The 12549-nt window shown below is 35.3% G+C and overlaps 1 non-coding gene across 1 annotated transcript; it reads right to left on the reverse strand.

Moving 5' to 3' along the window:
* Window positions 1-185: 185 nt before the first annotated feature.
* On the reverse strand, window positions 186-11561 carry LOC105325508 (uncharacterized). Its single transcript, XR_010712653.1, has 5 exons — window positions 11425-11561; window positions 4863-4954; window positions 801-900; window positions 488-614; window positions 186-281 (listed from the first exon to the last, which is right to left on the reverse strand). It is a non-coding gene; the product is annotated as an uncharacterized protein (transcript).
* Window positions 11562-12549: the final 988 nt, after the last annotated feature.

A 12549-nucleotide genomic window follows, 5' to 3' on the forward strand; every position in this document is an offset into this window, starting at 1 on the left:
CTTTTCACTGAAATATTAGGCTTTGTGGTCCTTTTACAAGATTGCAGGTAGTTAGGGGATGATAATTACAGTATTTTCAATTCGAGACTCCTCGACAGGTCTGTGTTTCATCTATGGTTTCAGGTGTTTCTTAAGGTCTTTTGGCCTCTCGTCAATAATACTTTGAGATTTATAAGGCAACAGACTTTACTTTCTCATTGATTTTATTTTTCTGCTTATAAATTGGTAACCATTAATTCATTCCCTTTATCTTCTTCCAGATCATTCACTCTATCTTCTTCCTTGCAAAAAGTTTCTTTGTAATTTCTTGGTACATTGTATAACCTTAACATATACTAACTCTTAAATAGACAGGCTATATATAAAACCTTTACTTTATTTCATATGATGGCAAGATGTCTTTCTCCATCTTAACTTTTTAGTACCTATAATTTATCCAATTTAAATAAAACTAGTTTAATTTATTATTTAATTTTTTGTCACTTACTTCGATCAGGGTTAATAGCGCGGACGATTATAGCAATCCAGATTTAATTTTTCGTTGAGAGGAATCTGGCTAAAGAGACGAGTGTACAGACAGGCGTTAGTCCCCATCATGGAATTCCTGTAGTATCCTTAAAAAAATAATGGCAAGTTGCATTCAGTATAATGTTTTATGCAAAAAGACTTAAAGTGCTTTCACAAATTTAGACATCAAGTTTTTAAATTTATAATCTCAACCGAATCAGTTAAAAGGGTATTGAAAATCTAAGAGGTTTTACATAAATAATTCTCTGAATATTTCATAATTCAAATCTTACCTGATATCACGTATTGTCTCCCTGGAGTCAAAAGTAAACCACAGAGGGATCCCTCCACGTATGCACGTATTTGCAAAATGAAAGAGAGTGGTCGATCTGTCTAATATTAATATTCATGCCATTAGAAAAAACATAGGTAATCACATATTACAAAGCTCACCGAGACTAGGCATCAACCTTATGATACATCACATTTATGAGATCACCTTTATCATATTATATGAAAATCATACTTGATGATCTTGGATATTCATAGATTCTGTTTTGACACAATATCGTATATCATCTGTTAAAAAATTGTATGATAATCATATGTTCATACGTTAATCAATACAATAACATAAAATTAAATATTGCCTCCTATGATACAAGATCATATAGCATAATACATCATAACATTGAAACATATGATTTTATACTGTATACTATAGTATAATATTGTATTGAATGATACTCTATCATATTTGATACATAATGTGATATCATATCATATGATGCAATATAATTTGATTTAATATTAAATATCATATTAAATGATACAAGATCATGTGATAAAGTAAAATATTATATAATGCAATATTATATTATACATATTGTATCATATGATACAATAATATATATATTAAAATATCATATAATACAATCCATGTTATATGACAATACATCATATAAACCAATATCATATTATACAATATCGTATGATACGATATTATATAATATTGTATCATAATATACATTACTATACATAACAATAACATGATACAATATGATATCATTAAATATCAAAAAAATGATACAATATCATATCGTATCATATAACTTTTTACTATATAACATATTTATATTGTATTATATTTACAAAAGTGATTCGTATATTACAATACTATATCATAGGAATCATGTTATATCATTTAACAACAACCACATCTATCTATCAAGCAGGTTTGAGTGAGGTAGGAGATTTCTTTACCATCCTTGAAAATAGAGATCAGGCTCTGCATCTGAGGAAACCTCTGCGTTTCATTTATAATAAAGTTAAATAAACTATGCAAGCTTTCCCCTATTAAACATGTGACCTGATCCAAAAAAACTAAACCTCATTCAGCATCCGAAACCTATTGTTCAGATTCAGCATTCAAGCCTATCAGATGCATTAGTATCATAAGACGCATCATCCATGCAAGTGTGTGAAGTTAGGACCAGTAATTACTAAGATATCATCATCAGAGGGCACCAGCAGATAAAACCTTAACCTCCTCCAGCATCCGCAACCTATGGCTCAGATTCAGCATCCATGCCTGTCAGGTTCATCTGTATCATAAGACACACAATCCGTTCAAGTTTGGTGAAGTTAGGACCTGTAATAACTAAGATGTATTTTTTTAGCATCCTTGAAAATGGACACCAAACTCTGCATTTTAGGCTACTTCTGCGATTCATTCATATTACAGTTTAATCAACTATGCAAGTTTGATAAAGTACTATTATCTATTAAACATGTGACCTGTTCCAAAAAACTTAACCTTATCCAGCATCCGAAAATTAAATATCATCATCAGAGGGCACCTGTTTCAAAAACTTTAACCAGCTCTTAAAACCTTAACCTCCTCCAGCATCCGAAACCTATGGCTCTGATTCAGCATTCAAGACCGGCAGGTGCATCCGTATCGTAAGACGCACTATCCACGCAAGTTTGATGAAGTTAGGATCAGGAGTAGGTAAGATATAATCATTTGAGGGCACCTGCTCAAAAAACTTTAACCAGCTTTAAAAACCTTAACCTTCTCTAGCATCCGAAACCTATGGCTCGAATTCAGCATTCAAGCATGTAAGGTGCATCAGTATCATAAGCCGCACCATCTACACAAATTTTATGAAGTTAGGACCAGTAGTAACTAAGATATAATCATCAGAGGGCACCTGCAACAAAAACTTTTACCAGCTCTAAAACCCTTTACCTCCTCCAGCATCCGAAGCCTGTCTGGTAAAACAGTATTATAAGACGCACCATCCATGCAAGTTTGGTGAAGTACGGATCAGCAGTAATTTAGATATTGCTATAAAAGGTCACCTGCAACAAAAACTTTAACCTGCTCCAAACACCTTAACCTCCTCCAGCACCCGAAACCTACAGCTCAGATTCAGCACTCAAGCATGTCTGGGGCATCAATATCATCCATGCAAGTTTGGTGAAGTGCGGACCAGCAGTAACTTAGATAATGCTATCAAAAGGCACCTGCAACAAAAACTTTAACCTGCTCCAAAACCTTAACCACCTCCAGCATCTGAAATTAGGACCCAGATTCAGCATCCAAGTCTTTCAAGTCTATATGTAGGTCCAGATGCATCATCCATACAAGTTTGGTGAAGATACGACAAGTAATAGCTTAGATACAGGACCTGCAACAAAAACTTTAACTAGGTCCGGACGCCGACGCCGGAGTTATAGCATAAGCTCCGTCACGGTGAGCTAACAAAATAGTTTCATTATTAAAGAACAGGGCGAACAAGACGATATATTTACCCAGTTAAGAGAAATAAGGACATGTTTTCAGCTTGCATTAATATATTTTATTTTTGCTTGTATACTATGTTTATAAATTTCACGATGCAATTCAATAACGTGCTTTAATTCCTTAAACATATAGGTACAGGTTTACAAATTACACTGTAGCTGCACCGCATTTTATGCATAAATCTTTATCTTAGCTGTGCTAAATTGCACATATTTGAAAAGGTCTGTACTCCATCTTAATGGTACTTTCATATAAAGAATAAGTTAAAAGCAAGAAGCACGTGAAGTAATCATTGTGACGTCATGGCAAAATTCACACAAAATTGAATGTTTTCGCTATTCTATTTATATAAGGAAGCATATTTACAACTGTAAATCTTCATGATTGAGTTAAATCCTGCTCCAAGCGAACAACCAAATCATTTTAAATGATGTAGAAGTCATATGTCACACCATTTAAGAGTCACAAGTCAACCTAGTCAGAGATTTATCTGAAATAGCATGTAGCACGAGTAATCTTGGGCTTTAGTCGAGCGGTAGTCGAGTATTCGAATAATCATTTGGAAGAGTGTTTCCTTTTCGATTAGAAAAATTCGTTTGTAAAACTAGTTTTATTTCAAGGTAGCTTATAAAAATTAGTTTGTTTCAAATAAATTAGCTGTCTGTGTTTTTAATTTTGAGATAGGTTAACCACCAAAGGCCACTGAAATGTGTCTTGTTTCAAGCTGAATTGTTCATGCGAGCTAATCAAAAGTTGAACTTCTCATGAACGCAAACACCTTGTTATTATCATTAATATACCAAGTCTCAACTGTTTTGTACAGACATTTTATACAATGCATTAAATTGGTGTTTTACATCTAAAGAAACATTAAATAAGGCGCTGATCTGTCTCCCCTTTTTGATCTAAATTTAAACCAGTAATGTATTCGCCAAAAGACTAACTGCTAAAAACTCTTGCTTAAACACCAGGGTCACCGAGATATAGAAGTGGTTATTTCCCCATACACTGATACGTTTTAGAGTTCAATAAATGTTTCCAATTTTATTAACTTCTTAAAGAGAAACTGACCAATTCAGAAGGCTGGATGGTCAAGAAAAATAACCATCAGATCCATCTAAATTTGAAAAAAATAGTATGTTTATAGCTATAAACTAAGGTGAGTAAAATAAAAGTCTATAATATTTTATAATTTATTTCAAAATGCGATATTTTTCGATATTTTTATAGAGGAGACCACAGTCTTCAAAGGACCACGACTATTGAGCTATCGAAAGAAATTTAGTCCATGATCGAGTGACCGTCAAAAATTGATATAAATTTCTTAAATTAATACATATACTGCATATATCTCAGAAGAGAAATAAAGAAAACAATGTTTCAATTTTGAATAGGATTTTTCGAAGAAAAAAGGCAAAGGGATATTTAAAAGTTTATTTAACTACATGAGAGAATACTCAGCACATTCAGTGTTAATCATATAAAACTTCAATTTTATCATTCGACCTGTTAAAGAATGCAGTGTTCAGATTTAATAAAAAAATACCTTATATATCCTTTGCACCAAGACAGTGTAAATTCTTTCGTCAGCTGGAGGTGTTCCGATTGGCTGCGCTGCTATCACAGTACCCAAAATTGCTAAAGAACAAAATACCATACTCCAAACTTGTGAAAACAAAAAACCCAATCCAAATGCACAATGGAAACATTTTAAAGAGGTAACCGTTTGCTTTTGTCTCCGAGTGAAAGGGGTTTATTCACCCTATATATGCATCGATTGCAAACCAAAATAAACTTCAGAAATATTACTCAAGTCTGTCCCAAGTTATTGCTTCCATCACTTTTTAATGATTTTTAATAAAAATAGAAAAAAAAGAAATGCTGATTAAATCGGTAAAAGGGAATATATTCAAAATATCTTCATCGACAAATAATCATTTTTCACAGGAACGAAATCAAATTTCTTACGGAGATTTATAATGTTTACATCTTTTCTCAACTCAATTCGGATGTACTCGGGACACCTCGCACAAATTTTCAACGTTATCATCCGAGCTTATTAATGGCTCATGTAATGCAAAATCCCCGTAGACTTTCTATTTTGGGATGTGTATTGAAGTCTGAAGACGTAGAGAGGGGTGTTTCAAATCAGATAATCTGGACATTTTTCATATTAGGCCATTCCAAGTTTTTCTATGTTTAGCGTCCGCGGACGGATTGGTTTTGAGATGTAAAAATTAAAAAAAAAACCCACACAATTGTTGTTGAAAAAATTAGATCGCTTTTTCATATGTCGGGCTCAGGATCGCATTTTTAAATCCGGATTAGAAATCAAATATAAAAACATTCAAAATGGAAATCATATAGTAGGTATTTGTTATTTTTGTTGCAAAATGAAAATACTTCAAAATATATAACAAATTTTATTTTGTTGAGCCTTTTAATTTGTGGGTTTTTTTTCTAAGGTTTGTGGGTTTTTTTCCTGATAGAAAGATAGGTTTTTTTGTTTTGGGTGGACGCTTAACAAAGAAAAAACTTGCAATGGCTTTAGTGGATGAACGTAGTTTGAACTCATAGGTACATGTGTATTTATGATTATCGAAATATCAAGCGAAAAGTGGTGGAAGCAAAAACTCTTGACCGAGTATTAACAAAGTGTTCAAGGTTTAGTTTTGATTTGCAAAAACATTATGACTTTATTCATTGCAATATCAAAGTCGCAATACAGTCTCACCCACTACATTATCGGGGGCAAATTATATTTCAAATATTTCCGTGAGATATAATAATGCATTGACCTTCAATTCAACAATAAAAATACAGCTCTTTAAAGTGTGACTACCTATAAATAGATAAAAATCACTCAGGTATGAAACCCCGATGCGCATGCCCCAGGTAAACCCTAACCGTTCGATAGATACAATCGATGACTTTCAATTCAGCTCGCCAAGTGTGTACACGTGTTTACGTGTTCGGATGGCCAATGCCCAACTTCGTTCGCCGGGGCCTGGACAGGCTACGCCGGCTCATGACGAGAGAGAAAGCTCACCCGCAGAGGCGGTTGAGAGCGATAATACAAAGGTAGATGAGTCAGAGGACTTTCAGTGTGAAGTAGACCATGTATCTGTGGCTGATAAGACAGAGGATGATTTTCGGCGGCAGTGGTCGTCAGAGCAAATTCGGAATGATAAAAGTAAGTCCGGCGATGTTTCTATTAGAACACGCTCAAGCTCTAGAAAACGCAAGAAAAGCAAAACATCAACTGATTCAAGCTCAAGTTCCTCTAGTTCTAGCTCCTCTAGCTCCTCCTCAAGCTCTAGTTCCGAGTCTGACTCGGACGCTGATTTATTCTTATGTTCTGAGAGCACAAATTCTAAGCCAAAAATCCCTAAAAAGATTCTTAAATTTGTCACTAAGTACGCAACAAAAGGGATTAACAAAAAGAACAGACAGGCTATTGCTAAGATTTGTCCCATACCTCATTCTAAAAAGCTTCAGGGCTTGTCTTTGGACAGATTTTTCAAGAAAATATTTTTCAAGGGTAAAAAATGGAATGGAAAGTTAGAGAAAAATAAAGTAAATACCCAGTTGAGAATTTTAGATGCTTTAGGGCCACTTTCTGTTTTATGGAGCGAGGCAGAGCGAATAAGCAAAACAGGCAAGGGCATGGACCCCTCTGATGTTATTCAGTTTGTCCAAAGAGCGATCATGTTTGTAGGGAATGCCCATTTCCTTTTCAATACTGATAGGCGTAAGGCAGTGTTAGCTAAAACAATGCCAGAATCTGTAGATGTGCTTTCTGAAAAAAGGTACAAGAAATCATTGGGAAAATGTAAAAGTGATTTATTTGGGAAACATTTTCTAAAACAATTAGCGAAAGATAACAAAGATAATGGCAGTGATAAGAAAGTTTGGTCACAAACAAGACAGTTTTCTGACAGAAACCGCCAGTTTTTTCTACAGAGACCCTCATCAAGCCTCCAGTATGGGGGTCGCAGACAGACAGACAGGAGACAGTTCACTCAGAATCAGAGATACACACAGTACCCACAATTCAAGGGTCAGGGAGCAAACCAAAAATATACAGTGCCTCCCAAGAAATCAGTCACTCAGTGAATCAGGTGAGTCTAAAACGGGTAGAATTATCAGAGATCGATCGGAATCTATCAAAATTCCTGTTTTTCAATGCTGTAGAAATTCCCCAGTCAGTGCCAGTTGGGGGACGTGTAAAACATTTCTAACAGAATTGGAAAGTAATTACACGGGATCCTTGGATCCTTCAATCAATCAAAGGGATAGAAATTCCCATATTATCAAATCCTTTCCAGGGAAAAATTCCGATTCCGTCGAAATTCAAATCAGAGGAACAGATTTTGATAGATTCCGAAATAGAGAATTTAGTGTTGAAAAATGCGGTACGGGAGACAACTCCCACAAGCGATTCCTTTTACAGCAACGTATTTTTGGTACCGAAGAAGGGGGGCGAGTTAAGGCCTGTAATAAATCTAAAAAATCTGAACAGTTTTCTCCCTTACGAGCATTTCAAAATGGAGGGGATACAGCTGTTAAGAGATATCATGGAAGAGGGAGATTGGTTAGTAAAACTAGATTTAAAAGATGCGTACCTGACAATAAACGTGGCAGAGAAATTTCGAAAATTTCTGAATTTTTTTTTGGAAAAACAAAATAATGGAGTTTACATCCCTTCCATTCGGAAATGCAATAGCACCGCGTGTGTTTACAAAAATTATGAAAATTCCAATTGCAATTTTACGTCGTCTGGGTATACGGCTGGTGATTTACCTAGACGACATTCTGATTATGAACCAATCTCTCACAGGCATTCAATCAGATCTGTCAACAGCTTTCTATCTCGTAGAGAATCTAGGGTTTTTGATCAATCAGGAAAAGTCAGTTCTAGTCCCTTCACATGTAACGGAATTTCTGGGATTCACTGTAAACTCAGAAACAATGACCCTCTCTCTCCCAAAAGAAAAGTTGATAAAGATAAAGCAGAATTGCTTAGATCTTGCGAGTCGTCAGTCTGTCTCTGCTCGGGATATAGCCCAATTAATAGGACGTCTGACGGCTACAAATCAAGCGGTTCTACCCTCACCTCTTCATTACAGAAGTCTCCAGTTATTAAAAACAAAAGCCCTGCATACCGGAGGGAATTACGACCATCATGTACAATTAGACGAGGATTCGAAACAAGAACTAATATGGTGGTCATCAAAACTAAGCAAATGGAACGGGAGAGCTTTAGTCCGTCCCCAACCAAACTTTATTGTCAAATCAGATGCAAGCCTGAGAGGTTGGGGTGCAATTTGTCAAAATACAAAAACGGGCGGTCTTTGAATGGAAAACGAAAGAGATCAGCACAAAAACGAGTTAGAGCTCAAAGCAGCGTTTTTAGCAATTCAGTGTTTTCAGTCGAAAATTTTAAAAAAGCACGTACTATTGCAATCAGACAACAAAGTAGCGATAGCATACATAAACAACATGGGGGGTACAAAATCAAAGAAATTGATAAATCTTGCAAGTCAGATTTGGCAATGGTGTTTGGAGAGGGAAATAACTCTTACAGGGGAGTACCTACCCGGGGATATGAACATAGAGGCAGACTGGAAAAGTCGTCATTTCAAGGACAAGAGTTCTTGGAAATTAGATCCAGAGATTTTTATTCACCTAATGAAGATAATAGGCCCTTGTACAGTAGATCTTTTTGCAGACAGGACAAATGCCCAGCTGAACAAGTATTTCAGCTGGAAGGAAGACCCTCATGCACAGGCATTAGACGCGATGCTACAGACGTGGAGGGACATAATGGGTTACGCCTTTCCCCCGTTTTGCATGATAACGCCTTGTCTAGCGAAGGTGAGGGAGGAGAAGTGCCAAATTGTGATCGTTACACCGACATGATAAACACAGCCTTGGTATCCTCTCCTCCTTCAGATGTCGATAGACTTTCCAGTGCTGATACCGATGGGCTCGAGAACCCTAACCTCTCCCCAGGGGGAAGTCCACCCTCTGATAGTCAACGACACATTACAACTAGCAGGGTGGAAGGTATCAGGAGATATTACACTTCAGAAGGTTTTTCAGAGCAAGTTAAAGAACTTCTCTTGCACTCTTGGAAACCAGGCACAAAATCCGCTTACGACAGTGCCTGGTCGAAATGGAATAGCTGGTGTGTGGAACGGTCAATTGATCCCTTTTCAGCCCCTTTGGCCTCTGTGTTAGATTTTTTAGCCTGGATGTTTTTTCAGGGCTATAAATATCGAACGATTAATGTCCATAGATCGGCAATATCCTCAGTGTTACCGCAAGTGAATGGAGTTTCTGTAGGACAGGTTCCTATTGTAAAACAGTTGTTTAGGGGGATATTAATAAAAGACCCCCCTCGGCCTAAATATGGTTTTTCATGGGATATCAATGTTGTTCTTAAACATTTATTAGACTTGCCTAATGATAACGAACTTTCTCTTTTACAGTTGAGCAAAAAATTTACCATTTTACTTGCTCTAGGAGCCCCAAAAAGAGTCTCAGAGATTGCTAGATTCGATCGTCGTTTTATGGAAAGAAAGGAGGGGAGTATCGTGTTTCACTTACCAGGTCTATCAAAATCTCAGAGGGATAATAAATGTAGATCTGTTCAGTATGATAAAACAGATAATGAAAAACTCTGCGTTTTACATTGTTGTTTTGTTTACGAGAAACGAACTGAATCATTTAAATCGCACCTTGAATCCGAACCTGATCCTCTGCTGCGTACAACCAAAAAACCTCATAATAGAGTTTCTGCACAAACAGTCAGTAACTGGATAAAATCTGTTATGTTAGATACAGGTATCGATACATCAAGATTTCAAGCGCATTCGTGCCGGATGGTCTCTTCAAGCAAAGCGCATGATACTGGAATACCTTTAGAGGAAATTCTTTCAAAAGCAGACTGGTCAAATGCGCGAACATTTAAAACATTTTATTTGCGCAATACTCCATCTGATATATCTTATACACGTAATGTTTTGAATATGGTGAGTTTGGTAATTTTCGGCTTTAAACATGCATTATTATATCTCACGGAAATATTTGAAATATAATTGAAGATTTTGTGAGGGCGCGAAGCGCCCGAAATGAAATATAAATTATATGATAATATTGTAGTGAGATATAATAATGTACTTCCCTCCCACCCTTGCCCGATTATTGGCTAAGGAGGGTGGTACTGATTTATTGTTTATGTATAAATATAACATTTCACATTACAGTTGGGTTAATTTGTGTCGCGTGTGTTGTAGGAGGATAACTCTGTACCAACAAACGCCACGACGCCCAGTTGAGACAGTCTACAGTTTACTGTGGTTCTACGGCAACAAGAGTGACAGATGAAAACCGATCATAGTGAATTGCTGAACAATCCTGACTGTGCAATTTGATGAGAATAATTAATATTTTTTAGATATTATATAAATTCTGTCAAAATTACATTTTGAAGTTTTCTTTTTATGGCTCGCATTGAAAGTCATCGATTGTATCTATCGAACGGTTAGGGTTTACCTGGGGCATGCGCATCGGGGTTTCATACCTGAATGATTTTTATCTATTTATAGGTAGTCACACTTTAAAGAGCTGTATTTTTATTGTTGAATTGGAGGTCAATGCATTATTATATCTCACTACAATATTATCATATAATTTATATTTCATTTCGGGCGCTTCGCGCCCTCACAAAATCTTCAATTTTAATGAGGGGAACAACACAGCATACCTTTGTGTCAAGTCTATTTTGTAAACAAATTTTGTACATCATTTTCTCATTGAAATGTGGCTTAATTGAGGGGGAAACTACTGCAATATATATTATACACATTCTTACCATAACCATCATTTAAATGCCTACACATATAAAAAATATAAAATCGGTCAAAACAGTTTTATTGAAGGTTTCAATAAGCAGTGAAAGAAGAGATTTTAGAAATCTTCTTTTTCATGTATGACATACATATGACCATAAACAACGTCATCCTTTATATAGTGTAGTGATGTTTTTTTTCAATTAAACAAATACGTAAAATTACAAAATAAATAAATAAACTTTTTCTTACAATAATCGGAATCGCAGCCATTTGTTGGAACACCGGCACATGTACAACTGTTGCCATATCCAACAGAGAGAAACAACACGGTCAATATAACGAGAACCTTCATTTCTGCGTTCCTGTCCAATTGTTTGATATGCTTCTCTTTAAATACGTATCGACGCCAGGACTCTTGTCCTTTTCTTGTAATTTGTTCTTGAACTTGTACATTCCATGTTTTGATTAATGAGAGTTTCACATGATTTGTTTTAGCAATTGTCATTGAAGATGCATAATGAAAAAAAAATGCACATCTATTTGGACTAAAAAAGGATTATTTAAAAAAAATTAATAAGTGTAAATTACTTTTTTGAATGATGCCAAGGAAATTAAAAAATGTATAAAAACTTTTTTAATTATCAAATCACGATTTAAAATTCGTTTTCCATGTTATGTTATTAACAAGTTGCTTAATTACTTCGATAGATATGTGTCACGTAATGATATTCGCGTTCCAGAAATAGTACAACGGAAAAAACAAATTAGTTGACTTCTAAAACCGATAAAGCTTACATACATAATCATTTCCTCTTTCACTTAAAAAAATAAAGTCTCGACATTCTTAATTAATTAATAATCACATGTATGTGGGTTAAGGAATTAGAAAGTATTAATTAGATTGTCGTAAATAATTGCATTATAATCTATTATATTCTTTACATGATCGTGTTTCAGACAAATAAGACACTCTATTTGAGATAATTAATGAAGTTTGCACCAGCTCCTCGATGTGACGGCTAGTAAAACTCCAAAACCACTTTGTACCGTACTTACAGTTATGTAATTATAACGTACTCGAATATTGAATAGTTACGCATATTGCATTTCATCACTGGTTTAAATAATTATTGCTTTCGTTAAACTCGTCGCAACACACTTCTGTATAAGGATGAAAGCACTTTATGTTTCACCTTATTCGTACATTTGAACTAACACGGCATATCAAAGAAAGTTTACCATTCTTCACTGGTAATAAATATCCAGAGAACGACTAATATGCAAACAATAAAATTGAGGTACATTTTTCAAAAAGCATCGATTCCAGAACATATCTCGGTGTTATACTGTTTAGGCATGACACATGGTGATGTG

Source organism: Magallana gigas, chromosome 4 (assembly GCF_963853765.1).
Source record: "Magallana gigas chromosome 4, xbMagGiga1.1, whole genome shotgun sequence".
Lineage (NCBI taxonomy): Eukaryota > Metazoa > Mollusca > Bivalvia > Ostreida > Ostreidae > Magallana > Magallana gigas.